Here is a 26,042-nt window from a genome sequence, read left to right on the forward strand (position 1 = left end):
CCTTTCTGGGAATTCAGCCCATCTCCTAATGATCTTTCAGCTTCAATCCTGCTCTGTTGGATCTAATAACACCTGGAAACTCCATCCTCAGAGAAGCTTCTAGGGGCTCTTCTTGCTCCAGGAAAAGTCCTGCCTGACTGGGCTAGAGCCAAAGGTGAGGGCAAGAGATTCTGCTTGCCTTGAAAGCTAGGAAGCAACATCTCAAAATCCAAACTCTCGTTTATTAAGTGCTCATTATCTTCCATGACTGTTTTCAGTGCTTTAGTTATGTTGTCTGATTGCATCCTAGTAATAACTCTGTGAGTTAGTAATTTTATATCCATTGTATGGATGATAAAATTCAGAAGACTCAGAAATATTTTATACCTTATTTATGGTCTATTAGTAGAAATAAGCCAAGCTGGAATTCGTACCTTGGTCTGGTTTTACGGGTTAACTGTTACTCGTAACTGTTCAACCACATGTCAACTAACGGAAGGCAGGGGAGCTAGTATATTTAGGCCCCAGGGCTTGACCCTTTGTGCTTATCTCTTCTCTGCCTATACAGTCCCTAAATTTATTTCATTCTGTTTCATGATATGTACTTCTGGTCTGGCCTCTTCCTGGGCTTTATATTCAAATCCCATTTTAGAGAGTGGTTGAATAAATTGGCCAAATTGTTGCAGGTGTTTAGAAATGGAGCTTGCACTCAAGTCTAGGTTTATCTGATATTCAAATCAGTTATGTATATACTGCTTTAAATTGCTTCCAGGGGTCAACATCACATTTTTAAAGTTGTATACAAGATCTAGCACTATGCCCAAAACTCAATTGGTAATTAAATTATAACGATTGAATGAACAAAAGAAGGAATAAATGTAGAAATAAGCTTAGGTTTGAGGAAGCTCATTAGCCAAAACAAGGGGCACATGAGGCATGTTTTCTTCTCAGATACTCCATTATTTTGTCCATATAGCAGCCATATCTTATGGGTAGGCCCTTGTATATACCGAGAATAGTAGCTTCTGTGCTTTTTGGGCTGATTCACCACTAGAGCTCTGACTACATTTACTGAGTTCCAGCATCACCCATCTGGTTCTTGGTGGCAATCTTCACCTCTGTGTCTGGCCTATGCAGTATAGTGTGTCCTAAACTGAATTCTTCATCTTCTCAAGTCCCTGCCTGTCACTGTTTTTCTCCAATGACTTCAGTCCCCCAGCTTGAAGTCTTGCCTAATTTTGGGGACTTCTCCCTTTTCCTTGTCTTCCATATCACTTGCTAATCTCTGCTGAGTCCTTTCTGAATGATGTCTTCCTTTCAACGTTCTGTTCCTGTTGTCTCTTTTCTCACTCTTGTTTCATTATCTCTTACTTGAAGAACTGTCACTGATGAGCTCTTCCTTACAGAATAAAGAACAAACATGTAACCTGGAACTCCAGGCCCTTCACCACTTGACTCAAACCTCTTATTTTCTGCAGTTCTATTGTACATCCTTTGTCTTAGGGCAGCGCTTTATATAAACTGCATTCCAGAGAGCAATAAGAGATTCACAGATCATTCCTCCCTGCCTCCTTGCCCCCCTGCTCTGAGGGGTTGCTGTTAAGGAGAGGAAGCTGGGTAGGTGGGCCTCTAGACTCCCATCCCTGTTCCAAACAGAGCAGTTCCATTTTGCTTATTGGGATTCCATATAACATTTTGTTTAAACTAAGTGTTATATATAAAGATTCGGTGCTGCAAAAGAAATAGCACTTGAATATAAAATTTCCTTTAATTCTTAGTAAGGCAAGGTACTTCTATAGAAGGGTGTGCCCTTACAGATGGAGCAATGATGAGTGCACACTTGGACAAGGGAGGGGAAGGGGTTCTTATCCCTGACACACATGGCCCCTGCTGCTGTGTCATTCCCCTATTGGCTAGGGTTAGACTGCACAGGCTAAACGAATTCCGATTGGCTAATTTAAAGAGAATGACAGGGTAAGTGGTTTGGCACGAAAAATGGTTATGACAGAGAAGGTAATTGGAATTAATCAGGGTGCAGCAGGTAATCAGAATGAGTCAGGGTGGAGCAGGTAATTGAAAAAGGTTGCTTTATGAAGAAGTTAAGTTTAAAAGTAGAAGGCAAAGAATTGAGCCTACTGACATATTGATTCTTTGAAAATAAATTTAGAACTCATATCTAATAGGTTTCATGAATTTTCAAGTTTGAAAACCACTGATCTTTCAGAAAAATGGAGTCTGCTGTTATTTGCAGTCCATGCTCCACGTCTTCTGATGTCTGAGTGCTTGTTTTCATGTTCCTCAGCATAGATTCCACACATGGAGACTTTAGAGCCTTTATTACTGAGGAGAAAGCAAAGCCATCAAAGCAAGGTGGGGGTGCTGTGCACACAGGACATTCACCTAGAGAGGGATGGGGAGCGATCCGAGGGTAGAGCTGTGAAGGGCCTTCATAGCAGCCCTTGCTATCTTCTCTTAACTACCTTTCCAGCCTTATTTTTCACAACTTTCTTCATTAAAACACACTTTAGCCATATAGAACTTATTTATCTTCCACCTACATGTCCTTTCATCTCATTTATACATGTTGGCTAACGTGGTGCCCTATTCCTGGAGTGCTCAGTCTTTCATCTCCACATAGCCAAAGTGTACTCATCCTTCCTGGCCTAGCTTAAATTCCCTCCCACAGAAAGGCTTCTCAAGCCACATCTGAATGTAATCTTTCTCTCCAGCCATATCTTTTTATATATCCCTCTGTTATTTTACTTAGCACTGCCCACATGGAGTTGCCTGTTTAGTTATCTATGTTCAAGGCTCAGTCTGCCAACAACACTGTGACCTCTGGAAGGCATCCCCTAATTTTGAGTTTGCAGATCTTTGCCAGTTGTCATGGCCATCTTCAAATTGGCTAATTTAAGTGGCCAGATTTGATAAATCCTTTCACTAGTAGCTGAACATATTGTACTGCCTACATCAATTGTGATACATAACATGGGCACAATAGCATATTTCAACCTTTTGAGAACTCCTGACTGCTAATTTAATTTCCTGTGGTTATGGGAACAACATTGTGCAGTGAGCCACACAGTCATTCAGAGGCAATAAAACTCTGTTTCTGCCAGCTATATTTACAGCATGGTCAGGGAAAAACATTCTTCCCCTAGTGTCTAGAAGGTTTCAAGGAAGATGTGGGCATTATTAATAAGCCTTGTCAAGGTTTATGCCAGCTCCCTTTTGGAGACAATGATTTGTACTTTATTCGAAGCATGAAGTTTCTTTCTTTTCATTTTTTGGTAAGATTTATATCTGATTCTATCTAGTAAATTATCTTTGCCAGGCATAGATTTTTCTCACTCTGCAAAGGGTTTAGAAAATTTGTAACATAACTCTTATATTCCAATTTGAAAAAGAAACCTGATGTTCATGTTGGTGTTCTTGGTATCTGCAAGAAAGAGACTGTGTTAGAACCTGTTTGATGAACAGAAATGAACACAAGGTGTATGGCTGACAATAACTGAATAAAAATATTACCAGTGGTACATGGATGACATAAACTTTGGATAATAATGATAAAAATTTAACTCCCCAGACTAAGGGAAAAATTAACTAGAGGGATGACGTTTCTGCTTGAAACTCTAATCATTAAAGGGGAGATAGTAAAGATTCACTATTACAATGATTGCTTTAATGATATATATAGGGAGGTGATTTAGTTGAGGAAAATCTATTTATGTTGGGCTTTTACATCTGCTATGCTTTGAAATCCGTCAGCAGATACCGAATGCATGTCCACTAAATGTGAGGCACTGAGCCAAGACTAAGATGGTGGACCTTCATATGAGCAGCCTGTGAGTTTCTTAAAAGCAGACTATATTCATTCATTCAACAAATACTTATAAAGTGTCTCCTACATGCCAAGTACTATCTAGGTGCTAGTTGGCAGGCCTTTGTAGAAGAAGAAATTACTAGATTGTGTGTTTTGGGGAGTAGACATTTTAAAATTCTTTTAATATGTACATATGAAGTATTTACTGTGTGCTGGTAAAGGGTGGTCCTCAGCATTATTGTGAATCCAGTTTTCTCTACCCCACCCACCACCCTTCACCAGCACACAGTAAATACTTCATATGTATATATTAAAAGACTTTTAAAATGTGTTCCCCCCCAAAACACACAATCTAGTAATTTCTTCTTTTATAAAGGCCTGCCAACTATCACCTAGACAGTGCTTGGCATTTAGGAGATACTTTATGATATTTGTAGGGTGGTCAGGTGTGAGCTGAGTTACAAGTCTCGTGTTTAAAGGTGGGTGCGGTCACCTTCCCCAGCTAGGCTTAGGAATTCTTAGTTGACCTAGGAAATTCAGCTAGTCCTGTCTCTCAGTACCATATTGGAACTGATTTTGATTTCTTTATCAAACTTATTTTGATTTATCACTTTCCTGCGAGGTAATGTGGTAAACTAATTCAATTATTTTTGTCATTATTTTGACATTATTTTAAAGCATCTCCATGTACATTATTAAATTTGTATACCAACTCTGTGAAGTAGTCATGGAGAGGATAATTATTTGTTTTGCAATGAGCATAATGGAAGAGGAAGTGGTGGTGCTTGGACTCACACCCCCATTTTCTGATTACAAACCTCTTGCTCTTTCTATCACAAAGATGACATCAACTATAAAGTGTAAACAAATCCTTTATGTTTATTTATGTTGTAGACTTTGGCCTGAAATTTAATTGGGAACAGAAAAATCATCACATCTCTTTATCTTATGGATAGGCACACAAAAAAGTTCATTTCCTAATTTCTTGACTCCAAATCTTTCTTAAAATGACCCTGGATAGAAAATGCTTGAATGTCATTCTTCCATAATTATTTTATATGACATAAGCCAATAGTCATTGAGGACCTTCCAACACTGAGCACTAGATACCTTCTAATTTTTTTTCCTAGTTCTGGGAACTAGGAAATGTATTTTCTAAATCAGGTCTCTCTCTAATCCTTAATATCTGGGGCTGTATTTTTCATTTTCATCATCATCATTATTATTAACAACATTTGTTAAGAGGCTTTATGCTATATTTTTTCAGACACTGCATTAACTTAAATATGTTATCTCATTTTTTACAATAATCTTAAAGAAGTGTATTAGTTTGTTCTTACACTGCTATAAAGAACTACCTGAGACTGGATAATTTATGAAGAAAAGAGGTTTAATTGACTAACAGTTCTGCAGACTTAACAGGAAGCATGACTGGCAGGCCTTAGGAAACTTACAATCATGGCAGAAGGCAAAGGGGAAGAAAGCACCTTCTTTACATGACAGCAGGAGAGACAGAGAGTGAAATGGGAAGTGCTACACATATTGGGAGAACTCAATTCAGTAACACGAGAACAGCAAGGGGGAAGATGGTCCCCATGATTCAATCATCTCTCACCAGGCCCCTCCTCCAACATGTGAGGATTACAGTTAGACATGAGATTTGGGTGATGACACAGAGCCAAACCATATCAAGGAGATATACTTTTACACCCATTTTATAGATGTCAAAACTAGATCCTAGGGAGGATTATTAATTTGGTCAAGAAGACACAAAATGAGAGGTTAGGTGTCAGTTATGACTATCCTGAATTATTGTTATGTACAATGCAAATCATTGTAAGTTCTTTAGGCTATGTCCAGTGATATGCTGTTACGTGTGAATGATTATCAATAAGAGGTATGAAATGCTGGCATAGTGATAAACATCTGTTAAACTCAAATATCCACAACAAAAGGCCAGGAGATTGATGCTTGAATCACATGAGTACCATAGGAGAGAACAAGATGAGACTACATTGCATTTTAGACTCCAGGAAACATCAGTGGTAGAGCTGGATGATTTTTTTTCATAATAAACCTGTGCTCAGGCAAGGCTTTTTTCTCCTTCATGATTTTTCGTGAGAAAGCTTAGGATCCTCAGATGTACATTTCTATTCTTCCTCCATCACCTCATGTGTGTTCCCTATAGCATGATGTCTGTGGTTTAATTACTCAAGCAGTGGGGTGCCTTTAATTTCTTCTAGAAGATAGTTTCCCAATCTAATTGTCTTCTATGCTTTGCCATTTCCCTTGATGGGCAGTCTGCATTCTCCTAGGCTTAATTTTGTTTTCTTATTTTACCTTCTTTCTGTTATAATTATCCCCATTTGGGCAATAGCATTTTTTGCTTAAGTTGTTTTTTCCTTTTTTCTCCCCAAACCAGGAGTTATCAAACCACACTCTGGTCTTTGTCACTTGGCTGAACAAGTGTTGTCCTCTTTAACTTAATCTCACCCTTTGAAGTCAGTTTTCCCATTTCTCCCTTGCCCTTTCCCTACTTTCCTTTTACCCCCACACAGGAAAGTAAAGAGCAATTGTGTTGAAGTCCATTAGAGACAACAAAGCAGGTTGGGCATGGTGGCTCATGCCTGTAATACCAGTTACTTAGGAGTGAGAGTCAGGAGGGTCGGTTGAGTCCAGGAGTTCAAGACCAGCCTGAGCAATGTAGTGAGAACCTTATCTCAACAAACAAACAAAATGAATAACCAAGCAGAAAGCCAACAAAATCTCCAAATTGCTATACTTTTTATACTTTATGAAGTTATGAAATAAAACTCTACTTCTCTCTGTCTATTTCTCTGGGGACCCATTCAGAAGGCAGAAGGGTCTAATTTAAAAGTCTACTGTATGCTTTGCTTTATTCTTGTAAATTTTAGACTGTTAAGATGACTAAAAACACTCAAAATAAGTATGTTCTGTTCCCCGTGTGTTCCATTATTTGATGAGAAATAGTTCCCTAAACCCCACTGTACCTCAGTTGTCTTATCTGAGTAACAATATGTCCTTTAACTTAATATGGAAAAACCCTATTATCCTTGGCCTCTGGGGAGATTCCTGTCTTCACGCAAGACATAACTTTAGCCACTTTTAGATCAGAACTTTGGTTTTCTGATTGCCCTGCACATGAACTTCTGCTCCCCTACTGATTTGAAAACAGATTCCTGGATCCATGCCTGGGCTCATACTGGTTTTCACATAGGTTCTCCTCACTTATTCCTCTGGTATCTATCACAGTTGACCTGCTTCATCTGCTCTGGATCAATAGCAACTGGACACAAATCATCTTGTGTATAGTCCGAAATAAAATCTTTTATTAATGCGATTGCTCATGAGGGCACTGGGAAGTTGTCTTCATTTGGAGTTGGGAGACATGGATTCAAGCTCCAGCACTGCTATTTATGTCTTATGTTATAAAAGCAACTTTCTAGTTTCTAGGAAGCTCTGTTTCTGCATAAGTAAAATGGGGCTTATAATAGCAACTGCTTAACATATTTAATTGGAGCATAATTCATGCCAAAATATTATCTATTAAAGTGTTCGATATGGTTTGGCTGTGTCCCCACCAAAATTGCATCTTGAATGGTAGCTCCCATAATTCCCACATATTGTGGGAGATGATTGAATCATGGGAGTGGTTTCCCCCATACTATTGTCATGGTAGTGAATGTCTCATGAGATCTGATGGTTTTATAAGGGGAAACCCTTTTCACTTGGTTCTCACTCTCTCTCTTGCCTGCCACCAATATAAGATGTGCCTTTCACCTTCCACCATGATTGTGAGGCCTCCCCGACCACATGGAACCGTGAGTCCATTACATTTCTTTTTCTTTATAAATTACCCAGTCTCGGGTATGTCTTTATCAGCTGCGTGAAAATGGACTAATACAGTGTTTGTTTTACAATTATTTGGAAGTTTATGTTCCGAGAAAAAGACCATAAACCTATTCAAGATGGCGTATAAATAATTCCTTACTATCTGGAAAAAATTCTTAATACCAGGGGTTCTATAGGGGCTTAGGGCCAAAATCGCCTAAGTGTATGTTAGTATTATGATCTTGGTACTTGTTAACTCAGGATTCTAGTTGTTTCTTTCTCACTCTTCTAACAAAAAATGTGTTTTAACTACTTCGTTTCTTATTCCAGATCAGATATTTTGATTTTTCTTCCTCTCACGTTGCTACACATTCTGAAAAGAGACAGGTCTTCAACACGAAAATTTGTGGTTGCTTTGCCTCTGTGAAGATACACAATTATGACATCAGATTTTTTTTTCATTTCTTCATTAATGGGTATATAAACCAAACCATAGCAAATTTACTCCATTACTTTTCTATTAAAACATTGGCATTTGATAATTTGTTTTAGGGTAATTTATTTTTCTCAACAAATTTGCTCTAAAATGTGCAAACAGTTGGCACATGACACTGCTATATTATTTACTATTGTAGTTGACTGTCTAGGTTTTTTTTTTGGCTATGGTAATTCATTTAGTGTGTATCTCAGATGAATGTCTTCTTGTCTTTACATGTGATGCGTATTTTCTCCAATATCTTTCAAAAGGATATTTCATCTCAGATTTCTGTTCAAAATAGAAACCTTATCCCAGAAATGTTGGTGTGTTTGATTTTAATTGTTTATGCTCTCTTTGTTTTGTTGCAATCACAGATGAAAGGAACTCTGGAAAGTAATTTAATCAGTTGCTCTCTCTTAGGCAAGAAGGAGCCCAGTAGAACCATTTACAGGATCTATGCAGGGAGAACTGCAAAAAGGACAATTTCACTCTTGTTTTGGGCAGTCACTTTTTTAAAAGATAAAATTTGCAATTCAAATGCAGTTTCCATTGTTTTAGGGGAAAAAACCCAGTTTTTCCTTAAATTAAAATTAGCTCTGCCCATTGAATTGCATGTGTTGTCATAAGTGAGGTTTGGCTATCATCTAGTTTTATGTTTAAAATGCTTTCTTACAGCTTCCACTGATTGCTCTATTTTGTTTGCTTTTATTCTGTAATGATTTTCAAAATATCAGCCCAGTTTTTAAGTATACCTGTGGTTAGTTCTGCCTTCTTGAAATCAAGAACCAAATAGTAGCTTTGACTCTTCCCTGTGAACTATGTATAATTAATTTCATTTTTACCTTTCTTGTCCCTCCCTAGAATGTATTCTGCTTGGCCCTTGTTAATTTGATCTGGAGTTATAAACCAGTTTATTATCCCACTTTCATGATTGCTTACTTACTGTCCTGTGAAGTCAGCATGCTCCCTATTTTTTTCCCTACTGGTCATTCTCCCCTCTGCCTACTTAATTCCTACTAAATTGATTCTTGCTGATGTTAGAGTCATGGAATTCTCTTATCTGCAAATTTCTTGATTTGTCTGCAAGTGTCATTATTGAACACTTGACATTCTGTCTTCTGGAGGACAGACAAATCTGGATGGCCCTAGAGAATAATTTTCTCTTCCTTTCCCTAATTAGGAATTTGCCTTTTACTGGGGCAATACTCTTCTGAAGATTCTCCTTGATGTGTCAGGTGATCAGTGTCCTCCCCCTCCCCCACCCCCTTCATTGGCTGGGGGAAACAGGAACTATTCCAAGCCATGTATAACCTTTCTGAATTATTCTGCCTGATATTATTTGGCATTTTGTTTGTTTGTTTCTTTCCTGGCCTCAGGTATTTTCCTCAAATGCATGTGATGATTAGTACTCAGGTGAAGTTTTGAAAGGGACCCTTTGAAAATCTCCAGGTGTCTTCCTGTAACACTCTCCTCTCTGGTTCCCTGCATTGTAAATTCTTTCCACTTCGGCCTGCCTGAGTTCTGAACTCCCTGAATATCCTCTCAACTGACAGAGATTGCTGAACTCTGTTTGAGTACACCTTCCCTGTGCTACAGTCTGAATAATCTCTCCAGGCCGTAAATTTGATGATCATAGGGTTCACTTAGTTGGTTTCCCCTCTTTTAGGAATTAATATCCTGCCCAATCCATTGTCCAATGTCTAAAACAGTTTTTTCATCAATTTTGCCTTTTTTTTTTTTGAGACGGAGTCTTGCCCTATCGCCCAGGCTGGAGTGCAGTGGCGCAATCTCAGCTCACTGCAAGCTCCGCCTCCAGGGTTCATGTCATTCTCCTGCCTCAGCCTCCCGAGTAACTGGGACTACAGGTGCCCACCACTACGCCCAGCTAATTTTTTTGTATTTTTTTTTTTTAGTAGAGGTGGGGTTTCACCATGTTAGCCAGGATGGTCTCTATCTCCTGACCTCTTGATCCATCCCCCTCAGCCTCCCAAAGTGCTGGGATTACAGGCGTGAGCCACCCTGCCCAGCCAAATTTTGCCTTTTTTAAAGGAGGTGTGAGGATATAGTTAGTTGTTGTTACTCCATCACATTCAGATATGAACGTGTCTGAGTTGTGACTGTCAATACTAACCCTACTATAGTAGGTACTGGGGCAGAATGGTGGAAATAGCTCCAGTGTTATTCTTCTCTGTGCCCCTTGAAAGTTCTATTTCTAGGTGTCTTCCTTCTGTGGACACTTATGTTTTTCCACATCATTGGTCTGGCTGTGTCTCTTTGGGCCCTCTTTCCTGGTTCCTACTTCTTACTGCCAACTCATCCATCTTTATTTGAATAGCTTAAAGGAAACTGAAATAAAAAGCAATGATCCAAGCTTAATTTAATCATCTTTTAGGCTTAAGTTGATTTAACTTTCTCTGTTCAATAAAAGCAGTACTACTATGTTAGAGTCATCTTTCTCTCTAGCCCCTCACTTTTTATATCCAATTATAACCAACTCAGTTATTCATTCAGCAACTATTGAGCGCTGATTATGTATTAAGGCACTGAAGATATTCAATGAACAATACAGATAAAATCTCTGATCTCTTGTAGTTATCTTCTTATGGGGAAGGCAGACCATGATGAAAACAAATTACACAATATGCCTGAAGCTAATATCTACTATGGAGAAAAATAAGGCTAAGGGAAGGGTAAGAAATGGAAGGGACGGGAGGTTACACTTCAAGGAACTAGAGAAACAAGAACAAACCACACCCAAACCCAGCAGATGAAAAGAAATAACAAAGATTAGAGCAGAACTAAATGAAATTAACAACAACAACAAATACAAAACATAAATGAAACAAAAAGCTGGTTCTTTGAAAAGATAAACAAAATTGATAGACCATTAGTGACATTACCAAGAAAAGAAGAGAGAAGATCCAAATAAGCTCAATTAAAAACAAAATGGGAGACATTAAAACTGATACCACAGAAATACAAAAGATCATTCAAGGCTACTATGAACACCTTTATATGCACAAGTCTAGAGGAGATGGATAAGTTCCTGGAAATATGCAACCCTCACAGATTAAATGAGAAAGAAATAGAAACTCTGACCAGACCAATAACAAGTAGTGAGATTGAAACAGTAATAACAAAATTTCCAACAACAGAAAAAGTTCAGGAGCAGATGGATTCACAGCTGAATTCCATCAGGCATTCAAAGAAAAATTGGGACCAATCTTACTAAAACTGTTCCAAAAGATAGAGGAAATCCTCTCTAAATTATTCTATGAAGCCAGTATCACCCTAATACCAAGACCAGGAAAGGACTTGACAAAAAAAGTAAATTACTGACCAATATTCCTGATGAACATAGGGGCAAAAATCCTCAACAAAATATTAGCTAACCAAATCCAATGACATATTAAAAAGATTACACACCATGATCAAGTGGGTTTAATACCAAGGATGCAGGGATGATTTAACATATGCAAGTCAATAAATGTGATACATCACATAAACAGAAACAAAACATAATCTCTATAGATGCAGAAAACAAAAATTTTATGATCATCTCAATGGATGCAGAAAAATCATTTGACAAAAATCTAGCATCCTTTAATATTAAAACCCTCAGCAAAATCGATATAGAAGGCACATACCTCAAGATAATAAGAACCATCTACGACAAACCCACAGTCAACATTATACTGAAGTGCGAAAAGTTGAAAGCATTGCCCCTTAGAACTGGAAGAAGACAAGGATGCCTACTTTAGCCACTTCTATTCAACATAGTACTGGAAGTCTTAGAGCAATCAGACAAGAGAAAGAAAGAAAGGGCAACAAATTGGTAAAGAAGAAGTAAAACTGTTGCTGTTCACCTGTGATATGATTGTATACCTAGAAAACCTTAAGACTCATCTGAAAAGTTCCTAGATCTAATAATTCAGTAAAGTTTCAGGATACAAAATCGATGTATACAAATTAGTAGCCCTGCTATACGCTAACAATGACCAAGCTGAGAATCAAATCATATCTTAACCCCTTTTACAACAGCTGCAAAAAAAATACTTAGGAATGTACCTAACCAAGGAGTACAAAACACTGCCGAAAGAAATCATAGATGACACAAACAAATGGAAGCACATCTCATACTCATGAATGAGTAGAATCAATATTGAGAAAATGACCATACTGCCAAAAGCAATCCATAAATTCAATGCAATTCCCATGAAAATACCACCATCTTTCTTCACAAAACTAGAAAAAAACAATACTGAAATTCATATGGAACCAGAAAAGAGCCCACATAGCCAAAACCAGACTAAGCAAAAAGAACAAATCTGGAGGCATCACATTATCTGACTTCATACTACAAGGCTATAGTTACCCATAACAGCATGGTATTGGTATAAAAATAGGCACGTAGACCAATGGAACAGAATGGAAAACCCAGAAATAAAGCCAAATACTGACAGCCAACTGATCTTCAACAAAACAGACACAAACATACAGTGGGAGAAGGACACCTTGTTCAACAAATGGTGCTAGAATAATTGGCAAGCCACATGTAGAAGAATGAAGCTGGATCCTTATCTCTCACCTTATACAAAAATCAACTCAAGATGGATAAAAAGCTTAAATCTAAGATGTGAAACCATAAACATTCTAGAAGATAACAGGAAAACCCCTTCTAGACATTGGTTTAGGCAAAGGGTTCATGACCAAAAATCCAAAAGCAAATGCAACGCAAACAAAGATACATAGATAGGACCTAGTTAAACTAAAAAGCTTCTGCACAGCAAAAGAATCAGCCAAGTAAACAGACAGCCCACAGAGTGGGAGAAAATATTTTCAAATTGTGCATCTGACAAAGGACTAATATCCAGAATCTACAAGGAACTCAGGCCAATCAGAAAAAACAATCAAACAAAAAAAAAAACAAACCCACAAGTAATCCCATCAAAAAGTGGGCGAAGAACTGAACAGATAATTCTCAAAAGAAAATATACAAATGGCCAACAAACATAAAACAATGCTCAACATCACTAATTATCAGGGAAATTCAAATCAAAATCATAATGAGATACCACCCTGCTCCTGCAAGAAAGGCCATAATTTAAACATCAAAAAATAACAGAGGTTGGCATGGATGTGGTGAAAAGGCAACATTTTTACACTACTGGTGGGAATGTAAACTAGTAGAACCACTATGGAAAATAGTATGGAGATTCCTTAAAGAACTAAAAGCGGAACTACAATTTGATCCAGCAATACCACTACTGGGTATCCACCCAGAGGAAAAGAAGTCATTGTATGAAAAAGACACTTGCACACACATGTTTATATCAGCACAAATCACAATTGAAAAAATAATGGAATCAGCCTAGATGCCCATCAACCAACCAGTGAATAAAAAAGATCACACACACACACACACACACACACACACACACCCCCACACCCCCACACCCCATGGAATACTACTCAGCCTTAAAAAGGAATGAAATAATGGCATTTGCAGCAACCCGGATGTAGTTGTAGACCATTATTCTAGGTGAAGTAACTCAGGAATGGAAATCCAAACATTGTATGTTCTTACTTGTAAGTGGGAGCTAAGCCGTGGGGATGCAAAGGCATAAGAATGATATAATAGATTTTGGGGACTTAGGGGGAAGGGTGGGAAGTGGGTGAGGGATAAAAGACTGCACATTGGATACAGTGTACACTGCTTGGGTGATGGGTGCACTGGAATCTCAGAATTCAACACTAAATAACTTTTTCATGCAACCAGATACCACCTGTTTTCCCCAAACTATTGAAATTTAAAATAATAATCATAAAAACACCAAAACCAAAAAATTAACATTGAGGCTGGGTGTGGTTGCTCATGCTTGCAATCCCAGAATTTGGGGAGGTCAAATTAGGAGGATTGCTTGAGGCCAGAAGTTCAAGACCAGCCTGGGTAATGTAGGAAGATCCCATCTCTACAAAAAAATACAGAAAATTAGCTTGGTACAGTGGTGTGTGTTTGTAGTCCCAGCTACTTAGGAGGCAGAGGTGAGAGGTTTGTTTGAGCCCAGGAGTTCAAGGTTGCAGTGAGCTAAGATCACACCACTGCACTCCAGCCTGGGTGACAGAGCCTTGACTCAAAAAATGAAAAAAACAAAAAACCCTAAAAAATCCTAACATTGATCCAGGAAGGGAAAAAAAAATTTAATTTAGATATATTGGGTGAGAAAGATCAATCTGAATCCATTTGGTTTCAAATTTTGATTATATTATTTATAAGCTGTGTAACAGGATAATTTTCTCATCTGAAAAATGAGGGTAAAAAATGTGCATATAGAATAATGTATATATACCTAAATGTATATATAAATTGTATGTGTGTATATATTATAGAGTTACTAATTACAACAAAACACTTATAACAGTATGTAGCACATACTAAGCAATTAAATGATGAAGATGGTGGTCATGATGCATGGTTGGAAGACAGGAAGATTCTTTGTTATCAAATATAAAATCAATCTAATTTTAATTTTTTTTGAGAGCATCTGGCTCTTACCCAGGCTGGAATACAGTGGTGTGATCACTACTCACTACAGCCTCGAACGCCTAGGCTGAGATTCTCCCATCTCAGCCTCCCGAATAGCTGGAACTACAGGTATGAGCCCTCATGCCTGGCTAATTTTTAAATTTATTGTAGAGTTGAGGATCTTGCTATGTTGACTAGGGTGATCTTGAACTCCTGGTTTCAAGAGATCTTCCCTCTTTGGCCTCCCAAAGTGTTGAGATTTCAGCTATGAGCCTCTGCAACTGGTCTGAAAGTGATCTGTATAAAAATATTATTAAGGTCTGACCCTTTGTTGGGGGCAAAAAAATTCAGCAAGGGAAGTGTTATCTTTCTTGGGCAAAAGATTCAGCAAGGGAAGTGCTATTTTGAAGGTCGCTGTTTCAGCTCAAAGCCAACCTGTTAGGTCTAGGGCTTGGGTCTGGGGTCATGGTGAGGAATTACCATGGGGTTGCTGCTCATTGTGTGTCTTAATTATGCCTCTAGGGTTGTCAGCTTTTTGCCATTTGGTGATTTTATGATTCCTATGAAGCAAAAGAAAGGAAAGGAGGGATAGAATAAGGGCAAGTGAGATACAGAGCTGGCCTAAAAAACACAGAAATGAGAGTTTTATCTGAGATTTCACTGAAGCATGAACTTCAGTAAGATAGAAAATGAATTTAGTAATATTCATGAAATATTTATGTGGTACTGAGCCTTTGCCAGCCCCCATGTCGAGCTGTAGTTACAGAGACTAATATAATGACATTCTTGTTTTCAAGAAACTCATAATCCCATAGTGAAGATAAGCACATAAACAAATAATTATAATTTGGAGGGCTGAGACTGAGCTATGAGCATGTGTACGTTGGACAAAGAACAAGACTTGGTGTGTTCAGCTTCATTGTGGTGTCAATCGAAGGTCATCAAAAGCTCTTCTCAGCTGGAAGTCTCAGGCACTACCCTTCTCAGTAAAGGTTTTAGTTTTGGGGGAAGAAATTCAAGTCAGAAATTTAAATAGTAAAATGTACTTGATACTTTTAGGCTTTTCAGAGTTGATGCTTCAAGAAACTTCTGGATTTACAATCTAGGTTTGAGCAAGCTTGAATCTGTGTATTTGGAAAATGAGACAAGCGCAAAGCCAGCTTCTGTCATTACAAAAGGATCAGCCTCTTAGAACTGTGATTCTAAGAGTGTAAATCACTTTGCTTTCCTACATAAGTATACTAATTTCATAGACAAAGCTACAAGTTCTCAGTAAAACAAAGAGGCAACTCAGACACCCAGTTTGGCTTTGAGAATTATATTCAGAAAGTCAGTAATTTATTTCATAAACATTTATTAAATTTTTCCTATGGTCCAGGCACAGGGTTAGATGGTGGGAACAGAATTCTTACTGAGTTGTCTTGAGCTGTTTTATAGACAGTTGGGTTTTACTTCCCTTACTTCTTGCCTAAAGCAAATTAAGCTTTCTTTACTCCAGGTATTAAAGAAAAGGAGGCAACTAACTGTAAATGTCATAAAATCAGACAGTGGTACCAACTTCTGCCTACCCAAACCAATACTCTTGGTGTCAAGGATGAAAATATCTTGACCTAGTTCTTTCCCTTGGCACACTGGGACTAGTGACAGACATTGTCTTTTGGTTCCTATTTAGAATATGCTGCTCCTCTGGTGGAGTTAAATGTCAGGCATACGTACAAACTGGGAGCTATATTTCCCTTACATAGCAACAAATCAACTTTTCCTATTGAATTAGGATTGCTGGCAACCCCAGGTTTAGGATTAACAATTAAGAGGGCATATACTCATTTTCATTTAGAAGCTTGAACAAGTTGGCATTTTTTGCTGATGTTCTACTGGTTTAAATTTCTGTTTGGGGGAAGATTCATTATACATAATCATTCTTTCAAGAAAATGTGTGAATCTGAGATATGGTCAAAATTTAGTTGCTCTCTAATTTGTGCCCATAATAGCCACAGTCATGTTAACTAAATCCCTGATGTTTTGAAAAACCTGCATTTTGACATGACCATTGTTCTAAAGACAATTGTACTCCTACCAAGCTACTTTTATTGAATGCTGTCCTTGGGTTAGCTTTTATATTATGTTAAAATGTGTCACAACCACTGTGGTTTCAAGAATGAGGGCCTCTTTTTTGTGTGTAAAAAGTACCAGATTACTATAATTAGTGGCAAGAAGCCAATATGAATATAATGCCACTTTGAAATCGATGTTTTGTTTATTATGTGTATGTCAGGCATGCATGTGAGATATTTAAGCAGGCTATGACAACGGTTGGTGCACAGAAGATGGATTATGCGGCCCCCTGCAATAATTCTGCAGCTCCTTGAAGTCCTTAGCCTGCAGGCTGGGAGCTGCAGCACCACTGCAAGACTGCTCCCCAGCTTTGTTTGACTCTCTTGTCTTTTTAGAGCTTTTTAATAACCAACTGGACCCATAATGTGATAGTTACAGATTCTATGCCAAGAAAAGCATGCCTGGCATTAGAGGAAATAAAAAATCCAATGAAGCAAGAAATGCAACTTGACTGCTTTGGTACAAACCAAAGCAATAACCATTTAATGTCCAGTAAACTTAATTGCAAAGATGCCTTTTTTTTTTTTTTTTTCCAGTAGCAGTAAATGTGATGACATGTTAGCTCTGTGTTTTTGTGGCCAGCTGTGAAAAGCTATTTGTCGCCTGACTGGCTGGGCTGCCTGTTCTGTTTTGCTGTCTAAGGCACTGCTGACCAGTCCAGAAGCAAGCACACTCAATTGACCCCAGTGAAGTTCTAGCAGATCACCTTCTTTTTAATTGCCTTTTGGGAAGAGAAGCACATAAAACTTATTTAAACTTTGGGTATTTAGGTTTCACTGATTTAGAAAATAATACCCGGCTTAATTTAGTTTTAAATAAAATGAAGTCTTGACTATAAGGTTTATTTTCAGGCTGGGATGTGGGTGGCCTTAAAGTAGCTGAGTTGACTAGACATTAGACTCTACCCTCATGTTTAAAATCCAGAGTAAGGATTTTCTTTTAGACAGCCTGGAGATATAGTTTTATCAAACCGTGGATCTTCTTGTTCTGGATTATGTATTCAGGGTAGCCATTCACTTCTCTTTTAGTCTGAAGGAGGTGCAGGGCTCTTTGCTGAGAGCTGTATTTAATTGGGGAAGCAGGCATGAGCACAGTAACTGTGGAGAGGTGTGGAGAGGGACGGGAGGAGAAGACAAGGGAGCAGCGTTAACAAGGGGGTAGACTCAGCCAGTGACACCTGGGCATGTTACATTGCTATGGATTCCGCTTTACCACTGCCAGGGCCACTTGGGTATATCTTTGGGCATAGTGAATCTTTCTTCCTTTTTAGAGGAAGCAACAGGACTGTGATAATTACACCTAAGTTTGAATACTGCTCTCCTACTTGATACATGTGTGAGATTCCACATAGGTAAAATGACAGTGCTATTTCATGAGGGTATGAATGTAAAAATGGCCATCATTTTCTGAATTCTGAGAACTGATTATATTTAATATTTTCTAAATGTGGCAAGATAGAATTTTCTGTTGCTCTCATTCCCTTTTGTTCTTTCTCCTTCTTACCCCAGGTAGAGAGAAGCCCTTTTAGCATAATAGAACAGGGAGATTATGTGATTAGAGGTATTCAGTATAAGCAGGATAAAGGTTTTCTTGTTTTGTAGATGCCCCACTATAAGGATGTTACAAGAGCTGAGCCTACCTGGGCAGGGAGTGTGGTAATTAAGGGATTGGATTGTTGTGTTAGGTTACTTGGGTTTGGGTCCTGGTTTTATCACTTACTAGCACGGTGACTTTGGGTCAGCTACTTACTCTCTCTGGATCTCAATTTCCATAAAATGGAGATAACAATAGCATGCCTGTCTCCTTAAGTCAGGACTATTTCCTTGATCAAACCTGAAGCCATATGGAACTAGTCCTTGGAAAGAGAGAAGAGGGAGAAAGACCAAAGACAAAGGGACTCTGACTGGTCAACTGTAACTAATTTGATGGGAATACAAAGACATGTATATACCATCTTCTAAAGTCCGTGTGGCCACAATTGTACCTGTGTTTGGGGTGACTTGGGCAAATGTTGATGTTGCTGGTTGAGTGCTTGTGGAGTGAGAGGCTGTCCCATGTTACTCTCCCCTCACTCCAGTGATGTGTTCTTTCTGCTCTTTGAACACAGTGTGACTCCCTCAGGTGTCTGCATTGTCTGCTTTCTCTTCCAGGGATATTTTTCCATCAACTCTTTAAAATAACTCTTTTTCTCTCATCACTCACAATTTACTTCATGTTAGTCCCCCTCAGAAGCCCTTCTCTGAATAAGTGTTAGGGCAAAAACTAAGTCAATTGATTTAACAATGAAATTTTGACATACAATGTCCCTTCATAAATAACAGTTAAGGCCTGTGGAATATTTTGACTCCCTGAGGTCATTCAGGGACTTGGTTTCCTCCATCTTGTTTCTCTGTGATTTCTAGGACATTGTCCTCATCCATAGTCAAAGCTAGACAAGCAACTTTAAGCAACTGAAGGAGAAGTTGCACACATCGCTTTCACTCACATCTCCTTGGCAAGAACTTAATCACATTTACCACACCCAGCTGCAGAGAGGCTCCAGCTGGACAAGTGTACTTTCATTCAGATGTTATCACATGAGCCTCAGATGACCATACTCCATACCAAAGGAAACTTCTGTGTGTCAGAAGCATGAACTTTATCTGGTGTCTTACTTCCCCAATTCCCCAGGAATTATGCTTTACTGGGCTTCTATGTTATCTAGATTTATTTTCTAATTTTAATTAACACTCACAGAAAGGTTTCTGGCTTTGCCTTTCTGGAATATTCCTTGACATACTAGACTTCAAAGTCAAATTACCTGCATATTGTTAATCTGGGAATCTGGTCAGGTCTTATAAAGTACGGAGGGCCACTCACTTGCCTTTGTCTTCCAGATTTCTGTCTCTTTAGTTAGTCATCGCTATAACCAAGATTGCAATTCTACAGCCTGTGTGTTACTTTTCTGTGTTCCCTCCTATACCCAAGCACAGAAAAGGCCACACAGACCTTCTTAACCTGCTGCTTCCAGCAGCCTTTACAAACTGATCTGAGTTGGCTGTTTGCAACCTGGCTCTAACAACTTAAGGTTTTGGTGACATTTCACCAAGAATATGTCCATTTGGGTAGGAAGATGGTTTGTTCATTCAGAAGGATTTCAGTGTCTGGAATTACACACCTCTCTTAGGTTTGCAGGGTTTGAGATCAGCTTCAGTTATTTTACATAACTCACATGCAATGCACATACCACAAATAATTATATACATACTGGCTCAGCACCTTTTATATTGTCTGGAATATAATAGGAGCTCTATAAATATTTGTTGAATGAATTAATACAATAACAAGCTTCATAGACACATTCCTTCCAACAATCTTTTTGACAAATATTTATATTTTACAACTGCCTTGGTCACAATGATAGGAGAGCTCTATAGTAGTCACTTGTATAACAAACTGACTTGGCAAAAATCACCAAGCAACATTCAGGGCTATTTGGAACCATTAAATAATAGCTCTGTCTTCTGAACAGCAGGGCAAATAGTTTTCCTCACAAGAGGATTCTATAATTTCTCTTCTTTACTGCTCCTCTAATTCATTAAAATTAAAACCTGCATATCTCCCAGCGGCATCCTAATGGTTCTTGATATTTTGTGCGATTTCTTTATTCAGAACACAAGTTATTTCATGCCATGACTGGTGTTAATGCTCTTTTAAATAGAGTAGCATTTGGTTAAGGTTAGAGTGGCCTTTAATATTTCATCCGTCTTTGGATGGGAACAATTGGTACACTTGCCTCTAGTTTCAAAATAAAACCTGAACCAATGTATGCAAAGACAGAGGCTATCTGAATCTATTATTACAATTCAGGAAATAATTGCTGAGCACTTACAAGGGGTGACGCACAAGATACATAGTACCAGAAACTTTCACATATACTCTCTAGTTTATGTCACAGACACTCTCAATGTCTTTCCTCTTCTATAAATTACCTAACTTTTGTACAAAATTTGTAGTATTGACCTTTTATTTTGGTGTTGTATAAACCTGTATAAGAACATACTTATAATTCCAGCAATTACTTAACTGCTTATTTTATAATTGATTGGTTACTTTCCATGAAGAGCTTATTGAAAACAGGATTGTCTTATTCATATCATCTATTGCTTTAGGGCCTGACACAGGGCATAAACTCAAAATGTGTCTTTTGTTCCCTCTATTTCTATTTTGTTTTTTCATTATATTGATGCAAAGAAGCCTTTTTTTTTTCAGTGTTTTTTTCTTTTTTTATTATTTAAGTTCTAGGGTACATGTGCACAACGTGCAGGTTTGTTACATATGTATACTTGTGCCATGTTGGTGTGCTGCACCCATCAACTCGTCAGCACCCATCAACTCGTCATTTATATCAGGTATAACTCCCAATGCCATCTCTCCCCCCTCTCCCCTCCCCATAATAGGCCCCCGTGTGTGATGTTCCCCTTCCCGAGTCCAAGTGATCTCATTGTTCAGTTCCCACCTATGAGTGAGAACATGTGGTGTTTGGTTTTCTGTTCTTGCAATAGTTTGCTGAGAATGATGGTTTCCAGCAGCATCCATGTCCCTACAAAGGACACAAACTCATCCTTTTTTATGGCTGCATAGTATTCCATGGTGTATATGTGCCACATTTTCTTAATCCAGTCTGTCACTGATGGACATTTGGGTTGATTCCAAGTCTTTGCTATTGTGAACAGTGCTGCAATGAACATACGTGTGCATGTGTCTTTATAGCAGCATGATTTATAATCCTTTGGGTATATATCCAGTAATGGGATGGCTGGGTCATATGGTATTTCTAGTTCTAGATCCTTGAGGAATGAATTCGTGTGCTTTGTAGGGACATGGATGCAGCTGGAAACCATCATTCTCAGCTAACTATCAAAAGAACAGAAAACCATTTACTATATGTTCTCACTCATAGGTGGGAACTGAACAATGAGATCACTTGGACTTGGGAAGGGGAACATCATACACCGGGACCTATCATGGGGAGGGGGGAGGGGGGAGGGATGGCATTGGGAGTTATACCTGATGTAAATGACGAGTTGATGGGTGCTGACAAGTTGATGGGTGCAGCACACCAACATGGCACAAGTATACATATGTAACAAACCTGCACATTGTGCACATGTACCCTAGAACTTAAAGTATAATAATAATAATTAAAAAAAATAAAAAAATAAAACCAAAATAGAACTTCTGGAAATAAATGCATTGAGGGGATTACAACAAACATTTGTAAATTTCAAAAATAGACTATACCACACAAAAGAATGAATCTCAGAACCTGAAGACAGGTCTTTTGATTTAATCAAGTCATATAAAAATAAAACGATAATAATAAAGAATGAACAAGGCTTTCAAGAAGTAAAGTATCAAATAAATTGTCTGAACACACAAAAAAAATATTGTGGTCTCTGTGTACCCCAACATTTTAGGAAAATATTTTCGTTTACAAAACTTAGTTTCTAACCCACAAGAAAACCTTTGTTGGTGCTTCACAGCTGTCCTTTACTAAGTCTAATTGCTTTCAGTATTGGCTTACAAGAGCTAATTATTCATACCTCTCCCCAAGACTGTGTTCAATGATGCCTTTTTAGTAGCTTGAAATCAGCCTTGATGGAAGTTGATATACCCCAGAAATCAGCAAATGTGACAAATCATTTTGTTTCTCCCACCCTCAGAACTGGTTTATCAGCACACCATGGCCTCATACCCTCAAATATGTTTGGGTGTTTTCATAGTACTTCTTATCACCAGATCACACTGGCATTATATCAGTTGTTTGCCTTGCCCACTAGACTTGAGAGCAAAAACTTTATTTTCATTTCTGGCATATGTTTTGCATCTAGCACATTGGTTAAGTATTCAGAAAAGGTACCTACACCCATAAATTAATTAATGATACTGTCAATCAATCACTTGTATGGGAAGATTTTTCTACGAGAAATGGAAAAAATCATGTAGGTATATGTGCTATGTCATTAAACAATATGGTCAGCTCAGTTGATGTTCTTATTCTTGGATTGCTTGGATTCTTGGATTGCTTTAGAGTGTCTGGAATGACTCCAAGGATAATTAGTATGCATCTTTATCCCCAGAGCAGAATACGCCTGATTGCTATGGCATCACCCTGTGTGGCCATTTGGTGGGAGGAAATCAGAGCTAAGTCTAATTGCTTTCCCAGGCTGCTAACCTCTCCTCTTCTCTCCAGGATCTGGATGGAAATGCTTCCTCCTTAGAAAGAAATTGAGGTTACAGCTTTTGATAGAATCACAAATTGTTCATTTGGGCAGAATATTCTGTGTCAGTACAATCTAAACTAGGATCACCTGTTGAAGACTTTGTGATCAAGAATTACTATTTTTAAGGTTTAAAGAGGCTGCTGTTGACATTAACTATAATTAGGAATTGGCATTTTAAACTCAGAGCTGAACATAAAACCCATTGTTTGCTCTATAAATACATTACATTTATAGATTAAAAAACAAAGGTCCAAAGAAGGAAATGACTTATCCAATTATGCCATTAGGATGGATGGATGACCTTATGACTGTAGGTTTATGGTCCTTTACATGCTGCATGCCAATAATTGTGGCCATTACTCTCTGTGATAGTACCCCTGAAAGAACCTTAAACAATTCTGATGACAACAGAAGAATTTCTGATAATTTACAAGTAATAAAATCAACCTTTTATTCTGTGCTCACTATGGTCCCAGGACTATGCTAAGTGGTTTACATCAGCACAACAACCCTATAAGGAATAATTGCCCTTTTTTGACAGATGAGAAAATTGAATCCCAGATAGGTCGAACTAGATGTTCGTTACTGCATAGTTACTGAGAGGCAGATTGGTGTTTGCATCCAAGTGTATTTCCCTTCAAAGTTAAAGCTTTTAACCAATGTAGTATACGATTTTCTTTTTCACAAGATCTATGAATGACAAGTTACGTATGCATATACATGCATGTTATGTTTTTATATTATTTTATATATATGCATGTTATTAGATATATTTTTATTTTTTAAAAAGATGAGGTTTAAGTTAAATAATACTAGCATTATAGAGAAGTTCTTTCAGAAATTACCACTTTCTTCCAGTTTAGAATTTTCCGTCTTTCGATTCTTTTTGTCAAAAATCCTGAAAGTGTATGTAGTATACATTTTGGAGGTAATGTAGGCAATAAAGGAAGTCATAAGATGACTAAAATTAAAGTCGAGAGGTTGATGATCTTTCTTATCTCTGCGTGACTTTGGTCTTGTTACAGGAAGTATAGGCCAATTTGTATGGATTTAACATGCATAGTGAGAGCAGAGCTTTTTGGACTCAGACCTAAATTCAAATCCTAGGTCTTGTATTTACTTGCTATGTGACTTTATGTAAATTATTTAACTTCTCTGATCTATAGTTTCCTCATCTATAAAAAGGAAATAATGTTATCTATCTCATAGTTCATTGTACAGATTAAATGGGATAATGTATATGAATGCCAAAAGTAACAGATTAGTGTCAATTCAAATGGACTATTTTTCCTATAAAAATAATTTAACATGATGTCCTTCAGGTTCATCCAGGTTGTCTCAAATGACAGGATTTCATAACTTTTAATGACTGAATATTATTCTATTGTGTATATATACCCAATTTTCTTTATCCATTCATCCATTATTGAATGCTTAGGTTGATTTTACATATTGGCTATTGTGAATAGTACTCCAATAAACATCGGGATGCAATTATCTCTTCAACATGATTTTCATTTTCTTTGGATATGTACTGAGTAGGGGATTATTGGATGGTATGAGAGTGCTATTTTTAGTTTCTTGAGGAACCTCCATACTGTTTTTTAAAATGGCTGTACTTATTTACATTCCCACTACCAGTGTGTAAGGGTTTCCTTTTCTTGACATCCATGCCAACACTAGCTATCTTCTGATTTTTCAATCATTGCCAGTCTGACTAGAGTGAGGTAATATCTCCTTGTGGTTTTGATTTGCATTTCCTCAATGATTTTGATATGAGCACCTTTCAAATCTCTGTTGGCCATTTTTATATCTTCTTTCAAGAAATGTCTGTTCAGGTCTTTTGCCCATTTTTTAATTGGGCTTTTTTGTTGTTGTTGTTATATGAGTTTCTTATATATTTTGGAAACTAACCCCTTATCAAATGTAGAGTTTGCATTCTCCCATTCTGTAAGTTGTCTGTTTGCTCTGTTGATTGTTTCCTTTGCTGTGCAGAAGCTTTTTAGTTTCATATAATCTCATTTGTCTATATTTGCTTTCATTGCTCGAGATTTTGAGGTTTCATTCAAAAAATCCTTGCCTAGACTCATGGAGCTTTCCCACGATTTTTTCTTCTAGGAGTTCTGAATCTTACATTTAAGAATTTAACCATTTTTGGCTGGGCATGGTGGCTCACGCCTGTAATCCTAGCACTTTGGGAAGCCGAGGTGGGTGAATCACGAGGTCAGCGGATTGAGTCCATCCTGGCCAACATGGTGAAACCCCATCTCTACTAAAAATACAAAAATTAGCTGGGCATGGCAGTGTGTGCCTGTAGTCCTAGCTACTTAGGTGGCTGAGGCAGGAGAATCCCTTGAACCTGGGAGGTGGAGGTTGCAGTGAGCCAAGATTGTGTCACTGCACTCACTCCAGCCTGGCAACAGAGCAAGACTCCGTCTTTAAAAAAAAAAAAAAAAAAAAAAAAAAGATGTAACCATTTTGATTTGATTTTTGTAAATGGTGGGAGGTAGGGATCTAATTTCATTCTTCTGCATAGGATATCCAGTTTTCCCAGCATCATTTGTTGAAGAGGCGGTCATTTACTCATTGTGTTAAGTAAAATAAGCCAGGCACAGAAAGTCAAATATTGCATGATCTCACTCATATGTGGAGTCTAAAATTTTGTTCTCATAGAAGTAAAGAGTAGAATAGTGGTTATCAGATGTTGGGGAGGGTACTAAAGAGGAAGGGAGGGTGAGAAATTTTGTCACTGATTACAAAGCCACAGCAAGATAGGAGGAATAAGTTATGCTGTCCTATTGCCCAATAAGATGATTAGCGTTAACATATTGTGTATTCAAAATAACTAGAAGGGAGGTTTCTGAATGTTCTCATCTCAAAGAAATGATAGATGTTTAAATTGATGAATTAGCTAATTACTCTGATGTGATCATTACACAATTTATATGTGTATTGAAACATCACATTGTACCCTATAAATAGGTTTAATAATTGTCAATCATA

The 26,042-nt window shown here is 37.8% G+C and overlaps 1 protein-coding gene across 1 annotated transcript in view; it reads right to left on the minus strand.

Annotated features, from left to right (window-relative positions):
- ME3 (malic enzyme 3) overlaps window positions 1–21,197 on the minus strand; it is a 1,085,505-nt gene extending 1,064,308 nt beyond the window's left edge. Inside the window, exon 1 of the mRNA XM_050755844.1 lies at window positions 21,188–21,197. The gene's annotated coding sequence lies outside the window, so the exon portion shown is untranslated. The remainder of the gene's footprint in view (window positions 1–21,187) is intronic.
- Between the last annotated feature and the right edge of the window lie 4,845 nt (window positions 21,198–26,042).

Source organism: Macaca thibetana, chromosome 14 (genome assembly GCF_024542745.1).
Source record: "Macaca thibetana thibetana isolate TM-01 chromosome 14, ASM2454274v1, whole genome shotgun sequence".
Classification (NCBI taxonomy): Eukaryota; Metazoa; Chordata; class Mammalia; order Primates; family Cercopithecidae; genus Macaca; species Macaca thibetana.